Source organism: Empidonax traillii, unplaced genomic scaffold (assembly GCF_003031625.1).
Source record: "Empidonax traillii isolate 1590-97213 ecotype Southwest subspecies unplaced genomic scaffold, ASM303162v1 scaffold50:size1795014, whole genome shotgun sequence".
NCBI classification, from domain to species: domain Eukaryota; kingdom Metazoa; phylum Chordata; class Aves; order Passeriformes; family Tyrannidae; genus Empidonax; species Empidonax traillii.
In genome coordinates, this window is record NW_020955243.1 from 263,258 (window position 1) to 281,038 (window position 17,781).

General features: G+C 43.5%; 1 long non-coding RNA gene across 2 annotated transcripts in view; it reads right to left on the bottom strand.

The window, feature by feature from the left end:
- Nucleotides 1–17,781, bottom strand: part of LOC114055180 — a 111,467-nt gene that overhangs the window by 29,749 nt on the left and 63,937 nt on the right. For both annotated transcript variants that reach the window (XR_003570674.1, XR_003570673.1), the window contains exon 4: nt 1,052–1,116. This is a non-coding gene — a long non-coding RNA (uncharacterized LOC114055180). The remainder of the gene's footprint in view (nt 1–1,051; nt 1,117–17,781) is intronic.

Consider the following 17,781-nt stretch of genomic DNA (forward strand, 5'->3'; position numbering starts at 1 on the left):
AAATGCATCTATTATTCATAAGTATTCAATAAGTTTTATTATGGGCTTAAAAACAACAGCATATATACCTTTATACTCAATTCCAATCTCCTACATGAGTTGGGAAACTCACATTTTATGATTAGTTGTGATTGATCATGAAAGTCACAGGGTATACATGTGTTCCGTGAGCAAAGACACGGACAGGTATCTGGCCAATGCTCATTTTTCACATCAGTTTGCTGTAAATAATCTGCCATGCAATTTTGCTACTTCCTTTCTGCAGGAATCTCTGGGAGTAGGTTAGCAAACTGTGGCTTGCAGAAAGCTGACAGAGTATTTACGAACAGAGAGGAAGTAAATTAACTTCAGTGTTTGATTCAACATTGCAGAAAGACTTTTTTCAGTGTTTAACCACCCACAGCAATCAGAGGAGGTTCAGTCCCTCCTCCAGCCCGGCCTTACTACCAGGAAAGGAGAATTGTGCTGAGTTAGGACTTCAGACAAGGGGTCAAAGGAGGAGACACTTCATTTCTCAGTGTCCATCCCATAATGCCAGTCCTGTAACAGCTGTCACATGTGCAGCAGAGGGATAGGTGGAGAAATTAAACCATTCATGTAAGACAACACCCTTTTTAAGCAACCACCACTTTTTGCAATGACCTGTACAAGGGTCATTTGGGGTTTTCCTTCCCTTGGAGTCTGGGTTTCCTGAGAGGAAGGAGAGCTGAAATACAGGAACCAGTGGCTGCACAGCATTTCCAGCAGCACAGGAGACCTTCCTCATTGACAGAGGTTTAGGAACCACATCTGAATCTCCAAACTTCCTGATGTTCTCCCTTTGAAAGGAGGGAAGACGGGGGAGGAGGTGGGTGGGGAAGGTGAAGAGTTGGTTCTGTCCTTTTAAAGGCCTTGCAAACACAGCAAAACTGCTCCCAAACCTTAAATCCACCAGAAAAATAGGTGGTGATACACATGGGAAATACAAGGAAATGTTTCAACTAATAAAACACGCTGGACTAGCACCAAACTTGTGCATAAAAGCTGTTTGTAATAAACAACAATTACTTACAGTATCACTGCAGGATCATGAGAGGACTCAGACATCGAGGAGTATCTGGTTGGTCTGGTTGGGACCTGGAAAACACAGTGTCACATATCAGCACCACCAGCAGCAATCCAGGTATTTTTTGAGGGCTGTTAGAACAGGAAGAAATTTTCTCTGTGACCTAATCCTGGCCAGAGAGAAGAAAATCTGTCCTTTGCTAGATCTGATAAAGGAATAAAACTTCAACTCCCTAGAAAAGAACATCAGTTTGCCTGGGTTGTGTTGCAGATCACTTTTACAGCTCTAAAGGGGTTAATGGGACCCCAGAGATAATAAATACATTATGCAGCTGTGTAGGTGCTCAGGAGATGAATATAGGTTGATTTTTTACAAACTTAACCTATGCAGAGTGAGTCATAATTTGCACCTTGCGTCATCCAATAAATGGGACTTTTGAAAGTCAACCCACTGTGAATGGGCTGCGAGCTCTCCAAAAGCAAGAATCCTGCTCTCCTGCCCACAGGCTGCCAAGCTGGAGGACGAAAAAAGCTCTTCTCCCCAGGTTACAATGTGATGGCAATAATAGGAACCAAACAAACAACTACATGTTTGTGGGTTTGCCATGTCGCTCTTAAAAGGTCAAAAGTGTTCGACCGAAATGACTGTTTTTATTTCATGAAAGATGAATCCTTAATCACAAATGTGTGGTAATCTCATTGCTGCCTCTGCTGTGCCTTGTAATGCTGCTTCTTTATTCAATTATGCCTCACATCAACTTTTTAATGAATACCTATGTTCGGAAAACCTTGAGAGTTTTGATAAATAACATCTGCTTCTGTGCATTTCAACCCTACAGTTCTGCATGAAGGAAATGTTTCTATTTTGTAGCCAGCCAGGAGAAAGAAAAGCAAGTGGAGAGGAGGTCTACATGTTCACAGGGACCTCAGCACGGAGCAGACAGAATAATCATCTTTTGTTGAATACGAACATAACGAAAAACAAAGCAAACAATGCCCTTTTGTTCTGAGCAAGAAAGGCAGGGCTTTAATAGTCTTTTAACGAGATAGAAAATTTCCATCCCAATGGAACCATGGAGTAGGTAGACACATTACAATGTTTTGGAGTTCAGTGATTAAATTTAATACTGTGCCAGGCAGTGATTAGTGGATGAAGGGCGTTCATAACTAGAGGAGCAACAAGGGGAGTGTGGCTCCAGTTTAGCACTGGGCCTCCCTAGCACTTTGGGACTCAGCTTTCTGCTTTAATAACAGCAGCAAACAAAAAAACTTTAATTTGATTTATTTCCCTAAAGAAACTGCAGTTGTAAGCACAGGCTGCCTGGTACCTGTTCCTAAAACTTCAGCATTCAGGGCCAGATCCAAGAAAGGGACCTGTGCTGAGGTACCAACCAAAGCACAGAAACACATCCTTTGGCATTTTTCCATCTCACCAAATCATTCCTTGCACTCAGTACCCGGTACATGTGAATCCCATCACTAGACACTGAATTCTCCCAACTGCCCGTGCAGGAGACTCCTAATCAAAGCTTCTGAATCCCAGCCTCAGAGCTGGGTGCTGATGTCCTGTATGGATCTTTGCCTCAGTGCACTGAAAGCCTCTGTTGAGCCCCACGCAACCCATTGCCCTTAGCCCTGCACAGCCACGATGACATCCAGGGAAACAGGAGCACAAATGGCTTTGAGCTTGTCCATGGTCTCTCCTAAGCCCGTCCAACCATGGCCATGAGCACACGGTGCCCAGAGAAGTCAGCAGTGACACCCCAGCCCTGTGCGCACAGACAGGTCAGCTCTGACTTCAGCAACGAGTCACTGACTTTGCAGACGATCAGCAAACTCCCCTCCTGGTTTTATCAAATGAAAATTACCCCTTAAATTCTGAGAAGTGATCTTTGAAGGAAATAAAATTTTCATTTCAGTTTCTGCTAAAGGAACTTCCCCAACCCATCCCAGCATCTCAGGTCTCGGTACCTGAAATCTTGTATAAGACTCAGGTAAGTCTCATAAAATATAAGTAAAATTAAACTATGTGCAGTAAATTTTTAAAAATTAAATAATTAATTCTTCTTTACTTCCTTTTCTGTCAATACCTGTTCCTACAGTCCAAGCAAAGGCCATCATCAGTCTAATCTGAAGCCAGTCCTCTTACATTAACATCTATTTTGGACCAGACCTGCTCTTAGCTGCATGAGTACAAATCTGTTGTCTTTTCATGGACTTTCTCCAATTATATTCTGGTCTAAGCAAGATCAGAATCTTATTTTGGTTATAAATTACAGGGTTTTGCTAAATGTCAACATCGGTGCAGGCCACAGATTTTGGCGAAATCACATCTATTCAAGGGGAAAAGAATTCACAGTTCCAACTTTCCATAACAGTAACACGATTTAAAAAAAATAAAATAAAATAAAATAAAAAGAAAACTTGTAGATAATGTTTCAAGCCTCTTGCTTGAAATTTTAAACCCATCCCTCAGTTATCAATAATTAATCACCAAGCATGTTAAGTGTTCAAAAAATGTGGTATGGCACTTGAGGACACAGTTTAGATGTGAACATGGTGGTGGTGCTGAGCTGATGGTTGAATTTCTTGATCTCAGAGGCCTTTTCCAACCTTAACAATTCCATGATTCCATGTTATATGTGCTAAGTTAGGTGCAGATTCACTACAAGAAAATAAAACAAAAAAGTCTGGAAAAACTGTCTTGCAGTCTATTTAACACTCCAGATGAATGGATGTGTAAAGCTCCTTTCAGAATCCTCCATCACAGGCAGCTTCTCTGACTGCCAGAGGGGTTGGGAGCTTTTCCCATCAATGGGAGAAGCGAGTGATCTGCACCTGAAGAAAAATTTCTGACTTATGCTTTGCTTTGATTTGTGCTCCAGGTGGTGGTAAGACATAAATCCTGGAGGCTCTCTCCAGGATGATGGAATGCCAAGAAGTGGAGAAGTTTACTGGAACAGCAGCAGTTTCTGATGCCTTTGCAATGCCAGTTTTAGCTAGAAAGGTACAATATTTTATATTCTGAGAAGCTGAGCTAGACCATTTTGGCAGAGAGTCTGTCTGCCTACCAAGGGTGGGGTAGGTATTTACTATCTCTGTAATGACTTCCTACTGCAAGTGGGTCAGGTAATTCAAGCAACTCGCCAAAACTGCCTTTGGTGGAGTCTGGTGAAGTCTGGCCTGTAAGTAAACACGTCCCTGGGCTGCAGAGGGCACATCCTCTGCCATGTGATGTCTCAGCCGTTTCCTGGCACTGCCCCTCCAACAAATCCTTCACTTTATCTCCCTCTGACTGTAGCTGAACCTGCTGTTGCTGCACTTTCTGGGGTCAATGCCCCGTTGTGAACTGGAAAAATACCTGCTGAACAAAACACTCAAGTTCTTAAATGATACCAGAGGCTCCTCCTTCCTCTGCCTCTGTTGTGGGCAACCCCCCCAGTTTGTCAGTTCTGCCTGTCCAACCCCAAACCAAATGTTTCAGCATCCAGCCTGCACAAATAATGGGGTTTTAAACAAAACCTGCAGCCTGTTGCATGTGATCAGTGCAATGCTTGGCTTCCCCTCACCCTGAGCCTCAATGCCTGATATTCAAACACGTGGATCGTGCCCGTTCTGGCATCTGGGGTGGGGTAAAAGGCATTGTGTATGTGTGTGGTGGGGTGGGAAATCCCAAACTGGGCAAGGTTGCAGAGGTGCTGCCTTGCATGGCGGTTAAGAAATAACTCATTTCTGGTTGCAATGTTAAAGGAAAGGTGTGAAGTAACTCAAATGGGAAGAAATAATCCCCAGCTTCTACACGGTTCCCTTGAGGCACTGTGGACAGAGCAGGATGATCCATCCACTGGAAAATTAGGGCAAGGAGTTGGACTTTGATGATCCTTGTGGGTCCCTTCCAATTCAAAATATTCTATGATACTATGAAATCTCATTTTGCACAAAGCAACCCCATTAAAAGGATCCTGCAAGCATCCAGAATACTCCTGTTTGCCAAAAACACGGTGCTATGGTTTTGTTCACACATAAACATTTTGGGCAATGCTGTTCATATTGTGCGAACTCACTACATTGTCTGGCTCTGGAAGGGAACAGGAAATTTGACAAGCTTTGCAGGAACAACTGCTGGTAAGAAAATCAAAGTTATTCCAGTAGACCAGAGTTGAGCCACAAAAAGAGAGGAGTGAGGAGATCCCACAGAGACAAGTCAGTGTGACCAAGAGGTGTCACCATGTTTTGGAACTCAGTTCTTTACTGAAAACCAAATCAGCAAAACAAAAAGATGCTCCAAGTCTCTAGCGGGTCTGGATTAGACTGATGGCTCCTGGAGGACAGTTTCATGGATCCTGGCAGTTTAGAGTAGATTTTTAACACAAAATTTCTGAAAATGAACGAGTTATTTCATGTGGTCATGAAAAGTTTTTGCATGCCTATCTTTTCAAACAAGCACACTCCTGTAAAGAACAAACGAACGTCAATATTATTCCTAAATGTATTTGAAAATTAATACTGTAACTGTGTGTCACTTCAAAGTGCTCTGTTTTGATCTTCACAAGGTTATCCCAGTTGCTTCGCCCCATAAAATTACCCACAAACACCATAGTGAGTGAGTCAGGACACGGAGCTGACTCCAAGGGCAGCAGAAATGCCTGTGGAGAGCGCGGCACGAGAGCAGGGAGCAAAGCTGAGGGTGCAGCAGCGTGTGGGAACAGGGACTGGCACAGAGAGAGAACACTTTCCTGTAAAAACTTCATTTCAAGCTCCTCCACCTCCCATCCAGGCAAGAGACTCTCTCAGAGTCTGGAACACCCGACCTGACGGGCTGACGTCTGCCCTGGGAAGACGTGAGCTCTGAGAGGGAGGGTGGCCCACAGGCCCCGGCACTTCTGCACGGGGGCTTTGAAAAGAGTTTCCAAGGGCCTTACACAAAAAATCCTTTCAAAAGTGCTCCATAAAATCCACCTGAAGAAAGCCCATTAGGAGGAGACTTGGGTTTGCTCCGTTCTGCCCTGTTTAGCTCAGGTGTTGTTTTTTCACACACAGAAACACATGTACAGACTTAGCCCACCCTACAATGCCTCACTAAAGGCATTGACTGCTGGTTATAACTCCATCCAAGATCAACAAGGGCTTTTTCCACAAGCAATCCTTTGTGTTTGGGAAGCCTTTGCCCTGAATTTTACTGTCTCCCAGTCAACTAACAGGTGCTCTGCAGTGAAACGTGAGCTATTTAAGGGCAACCTGCATAACAACTTCCCAGGCTGGCAGGCACCTTAAATAGTAGTTAGGGATGGGAATGGGGGAGTTTTATGCAGACAAACAGAAACACTCCCAACAGGAAAAGAAGGAAGGGGGGGGAGGAGGGAAAATGATATCTTTCTTGGTTTCCATTTAGTTTACTCTTTCATATGTTGGCATAATAACCCTCAAAGAAGAGAATGAGGCTCCCACAACCAGACACCGGGACAATCTGACATTATACAGTGGTTGCTCTTGAAACTTGCCAGTTTTGTTTTGGTCAACAACATAATGTGCTGATTGTATATGGGATATTTTCTCCACTTTGACAGGGCACAGATAGCCTTTACTGCTAATACTGAAAGCGTGTTATTTCAGACAATTTGACTTTTTTTTTTTTCCCCCCAGAGAAAGCACTTTGGGGCAGCAAAAAAAAAAAAAAAAAAAAAAAAAAAAAAAAAAAAAAAAAAAAAAAAAAAAAAAAAAAAAAAAAAAAAAAAAAAAAAAAAAAAAAAAAAAAAAAAAAAAAAAAAAAAAAAAAAAAAAGTGAAAAAGCTCTCTCAGCTCGATGCCAGATGGGTCATTTTGCATTGTAAAGTCCCAGCAGGATTTTATAAGCCATGCAACTGCTCATTTGTGTACCATTCCCAGATCAGATTTTTAAAGTTTGTTTCTAGGACTGGTGCATTGTATGGCATTAAAGGTGATGCTGCTCAAACAAAAGGCCCTGCTAAGAGAATCACAGAGTGGTTTGAATTGGAGGGGACTTTAAAGATCATTCATTCCAAACCCCTGCCATAACCAGGGACACTTTCCACTAGACCAGGCTGCTCAGAGCCCCATCCAACCTGGCCTTGAACACTTCCAGGGATGGGGAATCCATTGTATATACACTGCCTTATGCTCCCAGATGGGTACAACCACATCATGGGTTTCTCTGGACTCACATCACCCAGGAAAGGCTTCTGGATTCTTACAAGTTCATGTGGAAACAAGTCCTGTGGCCAACAAATAGCCCTGAGCCCTCATGACCTCCTGGATGCACAAAGTCATGCCCATTCGTAAGATGCAACACAATTACTCAAGGGTGAAATACCCCCCTGCCTGAGTGTTACGTTTCCAGGCAATGATGGAATTGTATTATTCAGGAGACTGTGACTTTACTGTAAGTGCCATCATTTCTGTCATTGGAATGTTTCAGTCTGAATGGAAACAAACTCTCACCTCTTCCCTGTCCTCTTCTTCCCCCGCGCCAATGCACAAGTACTGGCATTGCGTCTTTTTATATCTAATCATAAGCATTCATATTTGTGGGGCATAGGAATACATGGGCAGGAGAGACAGGGAAGAGGGATGTTCCTGGGTTGTTGAAACAGGAGGCTGTGGCACAAGGAGTGAGTCAAACCCGTAAATAGCATCAATAGTGTTATAATAATGAAAAATAGGTGTATCTTTATTGTGTGGTCTTAACACACATTCTAGCAGGCCTGGGAACACAGAGGCATGGGAACACAGAGACATGGGAACAGCCTTTCCAGTGAGAGCCAGCAGAGCTCCAAAACTACTGCCTAACAAAATCCACCCAGCAGCAGACAGGCCACAGCATCTCTGCACAGGTAATGGGATGTTCACTGGGATATACAGATCTCTGCATGTGGGCTGTCTCTGCCTGCACCAAAAATGGCAACTCCTGTGCGCAACTGGCTGGAATTCCAAAGGCACAGGGATGGCAGATGACATCATTTCACCTGGACTGTCCTGCCAGACAGACCCAGGGCAGCTGGGGCAGACTTGGCCTTTGAAGACTCGCTCAGTATCAGTTGTGCAACTGGTTCTCAGCGTGGGCTGCTTCCGCACGCGGTCATGACCCCTGACAGTGGAAAAACTTGTTTGTTGTAGTGGAGGGATTTTCCTGAGCTAGGTTAAATAATATTAATTGAGCTAAAGTCTGCAGTTGCTGGAGCTGCTCTGGATTGACATGAGCGTGGCTGAGATCTTTCATCTTCTTTCATCTGCTACAGCACAGAAAATCAGTGTCTGCTCATCTTTGTAGTCATTCAGTGTTCAGACCAGAAACTCAGAACTGGTTTTCTGGATACCTTGATCCTTCTGACAGAAAAATCTGACAATTTCTCAGACCACAGGAAACTTAAAAATAGCACTTGTTCCAGCACAGCTACATACTGTTGTTCTGGAAATCTGGGTTAGAAAATACTTAGAGCCTCTAAAAGAGAGAGGCCTGAAGCAGAGAGTCCCTATTACTGCATTTTTTCATTTAAACAATTAACCTTGTGAACAGAAGAGCTACCGAAGCTGGATTTGCTATTGATTTTATTCCTTGAGACTAATTCCTTCATGGATTCCCCAGTGTCTAGTGAATGTTTCGTCTCTACTGCTGTGGAAGAGGAGAGGGAAAGCACAAGAGTGGGAGACACAGCTGGACCTCTGCACTGTATTCCATTTTTTATTTTCACTAAACATCCAGGATTTTATTTTCAAGACCTCTACCCCTAATTCGAAGAACAAGTTGAAATGTTACAGTAGTAGAAATCCAAACCTTTCTTTATTCTCTCTGCCCTGCAAACTTTATCATGTAAGGAAGCAGGTCTGGTGACAGTTGTGCAGGAACCCACTGGACTTCCCTACGAGTGCTTTTTGGTGTTACTTCTGGGAAAGCAGAACACAGACCTCCCCTGGCACTAATGAACAGCCTCTACTCAATGCAGCAATTTTGTATTTATTTACTCTTCCCCCTCATATTTTGGGGGGATGAACCATGCTGTTTCCCCTATGAGAAGACCCTCACAGACTCATCTAAACTCAATTAACAGCTGCACATTTGAACATGGACATGACTACGGACAACACTGGAGTGTTTTATTAGCCCACACAGCAAATGCATCTGCCTCCTTTCTCAATACTTGAGCACACTTGCATTCAGGGATCTTCCTGGCCAGCAAAAAGACACTACCTGTTGGTACAGTCTAATAAAACAATGAAAGTAGAGCAATAGATGTGTCACCTTAATCCAGTGCAGGGACCTACAATTAATGTAATACACAGACACATTAAAACATTTGCCTATTTTAAGCAGTCTCTCAGTATTATACACTTCTTCTCTTGCCCCTTTTTACACCCCAGCTGCAATACCTGGACGACTTCCACTGCATTTTCAATTATAATCTGCTTGTGAAGAGCCTGCAGAGTCTTCTTCATAATCCTTTTTAAGGGCAGACTATTAACAGGGCCTGTGAGTGTCCAGACAGAGTGAAGAGGTTATGATTTGCAAATGATGTTTCTTTCCCACTGGAGGTGGATCAGCATGCGTTTGGGAATAAATCTGCTATCTTTTGGGAATGTTTCCAGTTAACTCCATGCTAACCACATTTGCTTTGCTTGGTTCTGCTTCAGGAACTGAAAGTAGCTTGGCTCCAGCATTAAATAACCGAGCAGGAAATAGCAGAAGGTTTACCATGTACAGGCTGGTCAGGGGTGGAGAGACAGATTGAACTAAAAATACAGCAAAGATTGGTTTGGGGAGATTCAGATCGGTTCCAATTTAATTAGGAGATATACTAGCTCCCAGTGCTGCTGATTAAGTTATCTTCATTGAAAACACATTCACATATTCAAATGTCACCATGCTTCGAAAGGGGAAGTGTTGAGACATAAAAGCTCAGTGCCCTAAAATGAGGATCTGGTCAAAAATGCATTTCTGCACTTTGTCAGCCTGTCCCTGGGCCCTGCAGCAGTCAGGGAGCCTCCTCTGCCCCATCCCACACACAGGCATTAGGGGTAGAGGAAACTTTTAGCTGCACAGCAGAGAATTCAGTAATAGTGGTAACCTTATAAGTTTAATCATGGGTGGGGATGGTGCTGGGTTTGAAACTTTTGGGAAAGACAGGAATAGCCTCCACACTCAGATGGAAAAGGGCAAGCCAAATACAATGCTGCAAATTCAACAGAAATATACAATATAATATAATACAAATTCAGATTTTGAGAAAATTTTGGCAAGGGAGTGGTTGCAAACCAAGTCCTGAGAAGGAGAGACTTTAGTACTACAACATCCTTACAATCAATACTTCAAGTCCTTCAGACTACTGTCCAATCTTTTAATTAACTTGTAATAAAGATGAAATAAAAGAGTTTGTGTCCTTAGCAACCTCTGATTTACACTGAGGTAGCATCAGGGCCGTCAGTGAATCAAGGCAAAACCAGCAGAAATTAAACCCAGTTCCAGACTTGGGTAGCAAACTCTGAGTTTGTCCCTATGTTATTCTTTCAATGCCAAATATTTTATTGTTCCCCAATCACGTTCTGGATTAATGAATCCTACTCCAGTTCTTAACTGGACTGCAAAAATAAAACCTCGACAGCTCATTTATTGATACAGTGAAATATCCAAACAAGTAATTTCATTGCTATGAAGCAAAATATAACAGCTGGAAAAATAAACCTCAAGCTGTCATTGAGAGCTGGGCTGCAGAGAAGGAAAAGTGAAATGACTGGAACAAACAGAAAAAGCCCTTCCCGAGGAATGCTGAGAATGGGGTGAGCCCCAATTGCTCTGATTCCTGGCAGATCCCTGTGGCTGTTGGGTTTGATGGATGAAGAGATAAGAAGTCAGGTGGGAAAGTGCCCCCATGGAAGTAAATCTGCATTGTATGTGATCCACCAGGGAGGAAACCGTGGGAAGAAAAACATTGTTGGCAGAGCATGAGGCACACGAGCTGCCACACCATTCTGCTGGACTTCAGAGCAAAACAGGAGCCCAGATGTTAACATGGGGTCTCCCCAGCCTGGAAAAAGAAAAGGCAAAGAATGCCTATCCAAGAAAGTTACTCCTATCATTATCAGCCTTCCCAGTTCTATTTAAAGAAGGCAAAAGAGCCAAAGGAAGAAGCTGTTTTGCAGCCCTGCACAAACACCCGCAGATAAGGGTGGTACCAGGTGTCAGCTTGCCCTGCAAAGTCACTGAAATGTCAAGGATTGTTTTTCCTCTACTCCCTTTCTCTTTCCTCCGACTGGGAACTGCCAATGTTTATTTAAAAGATATCCCTTGTATTTGGCAAGAATGCCAGCGGGGTAGACGTTAATGGATTATTATTTGGAGCTGGAAGGCTGCCAAGGTGATAAGGATACCCTGCCTACCCCAGGGCCAGAGCCGGGCCATTAACGGGGGGAGGCAGGAACGCCACGGCCCTGCCAGATGCTCTGCTGGACTGGGAGCAGCTCAGACTCTACAAGCTGCCTCCAACTTACATTTGATCTGACCCATAAAAATAATTAAATAAGTGGAGAGGCAGACACGGGCCATAAAGGGGGACTAATCCATCTGTAAGAACCGGGTCTGATGCTTCTCTTGGGCAGCGCCGTGGAGAATTCGCTCAAAGCACCGTGAAGTCCCTGCGAATGTTTCTGTTCCCTCCTCTGCCCTTGAACCAGATCTCGACCTGGGAGCCCTGAACTCGACTGCTAAAAGCAGCACAAGTGAGAGACCTCATTGTGCTGCTGCAGCTCCGCACTGAAATGACAACAAAACCAGACCTGGTTTTGGCTCTGCTCCGGAGGAGGAGCCTGGCTTTGTGCAGATCCCCACAGTTCCGTGGTTAATGCCAGTGCCCCCTGAGAAGGCAAGCCTGCAGGAATGTGATATTTTGTGTCTGAGATATATTTAGGTTAACATTGTTTACTATTAATCTTCTTCTCTGCAAAGCCCTTTCTTTCCCAACAGGCAAAAAAAAAGGCCAGGATGGCTCCACCCTTGTTATCATGTGTTTTTTGGAAGACGACCTTTTCCATGGCCCATCAGACAGACCATGGACCATAATTAAGGTGCTTATAATACGACGTAGTAAAAGCAGGAGCTGGGGCACAGTAGCATTTAGTGCCGTGATTGAAAGCCTTAAAGGTTATGTGGAATTCACCAAGTAGTAATTTTATCTGTTTGGAGCTGGCAAAAAAAAAGAAACTTTGTGCTCATTTGAGCAGTTGGGCTGCCACTAATGAAGTCAGAGCAAACAGAGCTGCTTTCCTGCTTCTCATGAATGCAAAGCAATGAAGTATTACCCCAGACAGGTGTTCCCTCTGAAAAGAAAACATGCATAAAGATTTAGCCACCTTTTTTTTTTTTCTGCATTTCTTTTTTCTCACTTTAAATAGGCCTAAAACAAACCCACAGGGTCACAGAGCGTTACCTCAGGGAGAACACACAGCCCCCCTTTGCTGGTGACCTCTCCTGGCTCTGGTGTGGCCCACATTAAAGTCAGGTTCAGAACATGATAACACCCTCATGTAGAGCTAAACTCATTTCATTTCAAGAGTGATGGCTGATACTTCCAAAGGAAATTCAGTGCTGAAATAAAAATACATTTCTTTACTTCTGACATTTCACTGTGCCTTTGCTCCTGAGGGTTTTAAACAGGATTGTTCCCTGAAACAGGACTCCACCAGCAGCACAGAGGTCAGACATCTGGAGCTGTAGAGCCATCCTCGGTCTCAAGGCCATCATAAGGAAAGGTGAGAACACAAGTTCAGAGAGAACTAATCCAAGAGCAAACCTTGGGTCTGGAAGTTGGTCTGACTTTTCTGTTTGCTTTCCTTACTCTGCTAGTGAGGCAGAGATTTCAGCTTCTGCCCTGAAACTCTGCTGGGTTGTCAGTGGTGAAAGTTATTGAATTCTTGGATGTAGCTTTGGATTAACATCAAATCCTGTGGTGGTTCTTTAATGTGAAGGTTGTTGGTATCGAAGTGCCTCGGATTCACAGCCATGAATTACTGGAGCTTAAGAAAGGGAAGTCACCCATGGATGTAGTGAAGCTCAAGTCACCCGTGGATGTCGTGCACAGAGTCCCCAGGCTGTGATGGCACAGGGAACAGTTTAGAGAGAAAAGGGATAAGCAACCTGGGCCTGTAAACACCATTTATGATTGTTTCTTTACCATTCAACTGGGAAACAAAGATTGTGTTTCTCAGCAGCAGTTTGCCATGACAAACAGCAATCTGACTCCATGGTATCACAGATTATTCCTAGCACTGGGAGTGGGTGCACCAAGGCAGGACAGATGGAGGCTGTGCCACAATCAACATTCAGTGGGGTGTCTGTCCTCACCCACTCATGTCCCTGTTCATTCCTCCCCGGCTGCTCTGGGACTGCTCTGACCCCACCCATAAGCTGTTTCTTTCCTGCTGTCTCCTGAGTTGTTTTCCAAGGACTTTCTTGCTGCCCACATGTGTCTCCTCCTCCTGGATGCTGTGTTTTCTACAGAAGCAACAGATTGCTGTGATGTTGTCCTTTTGATCTAATGAGAAGAACTCCTACAACAATGATGTGCATCTGTTTCTTTCCTCATTATTTAACAAGGGCACTTGTCCACACAAATCTCTCCCAGGATCCTGTGGGTCCTACTGTTACTTTTCTCATTTTTGCTCAGGATCATTTTATTTCTGAATCCTGGACTCAAGGATGGACTTTGGCAATGATCATTGTACTGATATTGTTCTAAGACCTCGAAACCCTATCATCTCACACAAACCAGTTTAGCCTCAAAAATCATCTGGGGAAGAGAAGAAGGACTTGTACTCATCTTACTACAGGCAGTGAGGTAGTTACAGATCTGTGTGCTGGTGGTAAGAGAATCTGGCTCCAAAATTTGCTCCTAAAATTGTTTTCTAAATCCCTTGGAGCATCTGCCAGCAAATCCAGGTCTTTGTGCCCTGGATAATATCAGTGCAGAAAGCAGCACTGCTTAGCACAAACCCAAACTTTCACCAAACAAAAGAAGCTTAAAAGGGCATTTTCTTTGTAATTAGAGTTGTACCTACCAAAGGGAACTTATTAGAAAGAGAACTAATTGCAATTAATATCAATTCTTTGCCTCTCATTCCCTTCAAAATTACAGCATACCTCAGGATTATCAGTTTCCTTTTAGAAAATCTCCTTTACTTGTCTCACCTTCTTTGTGAGCACTTTATTAGATGGCTTAGTAAATCCCACCTGTCCCCCAAAGCCTCCTGTCTGACCCTGCCACAGCACTGGTGGCTCTTTGTGCCACTGGTACTGACTGGTACAATGTGCTACAGCTCCCAGAGCTGCAGGTTGAGCCCATAAACCAGCTCCTTCCCTTCTGGAGGCCTAAAGGCCCCTGGAGGTCATTCAGGGACCAAGCAGCACCTGCTGCTGAGAGGGGGGAGGAGGTTGCCCAAATTTGGGATCCTGGCCTTAACAGCACCACACATGGGATTCTTATCCAAGAATAAAGTGTCTTCCCATCACTGCCCATCTCTCTGGGATGTTGACACACTGCACAAGACAAGTATCATGCATTTACACACCTGGACTCTTCAATCTTCTCAGTGCTCATGTTTTTTGTGGTGTAAAAGTGTCTCTTTGGTGGGAGCCAGGCAGGACTGGAGCATCCATTCTGAACACGCTCCCTGGGAGCACCCCCTGCCCTCAAACTGCTCCCCTGCTCTCCATTAAAGCGGAAAAAAAAAGGAGCAAAGCTCCTGGAGCTCAGTCAGGTCAAATCCGAGGTTCCACACGCCCGTTTGCCTCATTTTGCTGTCATCCTGAAGGGAAAAATAGGGGGTGGGAAGGCACCAGGAGAGAAAAGCATCATAAATCATTCACTGTATTAGCAGGAGGCTGGGTAGGCAAGCCTTGCTCATTTAGCTACCTTAAATTTCATCCAACCTGCTTCTCCCCCAGCTGCAGGAATAACAGACCACTTGAAAGGTAATATTTTTGCTATTAGTGAAGAAAGGAAAAAATGTGATCTTTGCTGTAGCATGGGAATAATTTTTCCAGAGCTACACAGAATGAGCCTGAGTGAACACTGCTATTTTTGGCAATAGCCCTCCTGTTTAGCTCACATTAATAATTTTAATGCTTTATTTGTGGTTTGGGCTGTAAGCAGTGGCGAAAGGCTGGGAGAAAAAAAATAAAGAAAAAGTGGCAAAATTTGCAAAATAATTTTGAGTTCATGACATTCATAAAAATACACGAATGTTTTCAGGATTCTGAGAGTCCATACATGCTCATAAAGCTGAGCTGTGAAAGCATTTTATTTTACATATGCAAACATCACCGAATTACTCTTTATGAGGTTTTAATTGGACCTTCAAGGTTTCAGTGGTTACAATGACAGACTGTCAAACACATTCTTAGATTCTCGTGTCTTGCAATGTTGGTAACACAGAGAAGCTCATGTTTTGTCCCAGTAGCATTTTTCACAGTAGTTTTCACTGTTTATATCCCAGCAGCACTAAAAAGCCCTATCAGAGCCTCTGGTGTTCAGGTGCTGCCTAAACAAAGAACTAAACCAGACTTTCAAGGTCTCAAAGCACTTTACATTTGATGGGGAGATATTTCACTCCAGTAATTACAACTTACATTGCATCATCTTCCTTGCACTCCCACAGCAGTTCTGACCCCTCTGTAGGTGGCCTGAGATCCCAGTGCTCCCTCTGAACATCAGTTCTCCTCCTACTGCTTACTTTTTCTTTTCCTAAATCTGCTTTGGGAAAGAGAGCAGTTCCACTGGACTGTATGTGGGAAAAGATGTACCATAGCTGGGGATTTGTCCAGCCAAACCATCTGCTGTCTCCCAAACATCCCTGCAGATTGCTTACAGGGTTGAAAACACTTCATTTGAGAAGAGAGAGTTTGATTCTTAACTTGCTCCTGAAAAGTGTTCCCTTCCCCTATTTACAGAACTTATCAAAAGTATCATTAATTTGTAAAAAATACACCAAAAAATTACATAGGTGACCACCCCTATAAAAACCACCTTAAAGCATCAACCAACCCACCCAAATATTCTCCATCTCTCAAGTACAAGAGGAATCACACTCCAATTGGTCACATTGCTCAGGTTAGGGTAGCTGGGCATGTGCTTCATTATTCAAGCGGATTAATCAAGAAAAAGTATGAGCTGGGACAAATTTTGTCTCCAAAAAAATCAAGGAATGAAGACACTAGTGGCATTCATGAAAGAATAAAGATATTCTCATGTTCTTAACAGGCAAACAGCTACCCAGAAGCATCCATTCAGGCTCAGCAGATCTGGTTTAGGACTGTTGCTAAGTGAGTAACTTAGGCTAGAGGAGGGATAATCATTTCTAATGCTCCGTAGCAACTCTGGTTTTTTTTAAAAAATTACATGTGTAAGTTCTGCAAATTCTGCAGCCAACATCAAATTCAAAATGATCACAGTAACAGAAGAGTGAAAGTGCAAGAAGGGAAACTCTAGTGCCTTCCTCCAGTCAACAAACACCCCTTAATGACGCCAGGTCGAGACTTACACGTGGAGAATGAAGTGACCAGTAAATTTTACTTTATTTTTTTTTTTAACTGGAAGCTAACAGGGTAGCAAGGCCATCTGCACCATGTTTACAACACCATGCACTGGTTGCAATTAGAAGCTGTGAATTTAGTCATGAGTTCACTGGTTTAAACCCAACTGCATTGGCTGAAATTCGGTTGAATTCGAGAGCAGCGGCTGCAGAGCGAGTTATTTTAGTTCAGTACTGGGAAGACTTGGGGGAAAACTCTTTGGCAAACAAACCCATCCTGTAAATTCTCTGGAGAAAAAAACTGACCTGTTGCCTTCTCGCCCCTTCAAGTGTTCCCAGAAAGCACATCTGGACCAGTTTGCCAACTGGGCAGCACAACTTATTCAGGGATGTAGCCCCCAGTAAGCCCCTTGTACTTGTACTCGTCCCTTCTTTGATCAAAATCCACCAAGCCAGACAGTGAGGATCAAAACAACCTGCAAATGAGCAGCCTCAAGGGCAAGAGACCAGTCCCAGTGAGAGATCCAGGAAACACAGTGTTCTCTCTTCAAAATGAAAACCTATTCCTAAAATGTAGTGCTTAAGACCATTCCTGAAAGCTGGAGATAGAGGTCAAGGCTCTCTGGAGAAAAAGTACTAGAACCCAGATTTCCTACAGCCTGGGTAAGAATTCCCTTTATTACACTCTCTAAAATTCTATAAATCTGATTAGTAGTATTTGATAAATCAGCGGTGCAATCGCAACAAAGAAAATATTATGGATATCAGATAAATTGAAGATGAAACTAACTGGGTGCTTAACTGCGTTTTCTAGTAAAATGACAGTTCTGAAAAATAAGCTACCATTGTAAAATATTAATGCACAGCCACCTTGATCCATTGTGCAGAAGACATGAGTTTTCACAAGATGATGTGTTATCTCTCACAGTATTGCAACTTACTTAAATTGTATAGACTGTCCTCAGCCCAAGAACTTCCTCCCTTTTCACTCACCCCTTTAAAACCAAAATTAGCGTTTTAAAGTATCGTAGCTTTGCTGCATAACCTTCTACCTCAAGCCACTGCCCAAGGCACCGTCACTGTGAATCACAATGCAGAAAAATATTCCGCAGCATAAGGCAGAGAAAGTGCATTAGAAAGATCATCAGGATCCATAGACCCGACCCAGAGAACCCCTCCAGCACGAGCTGATGAGAACGAGCA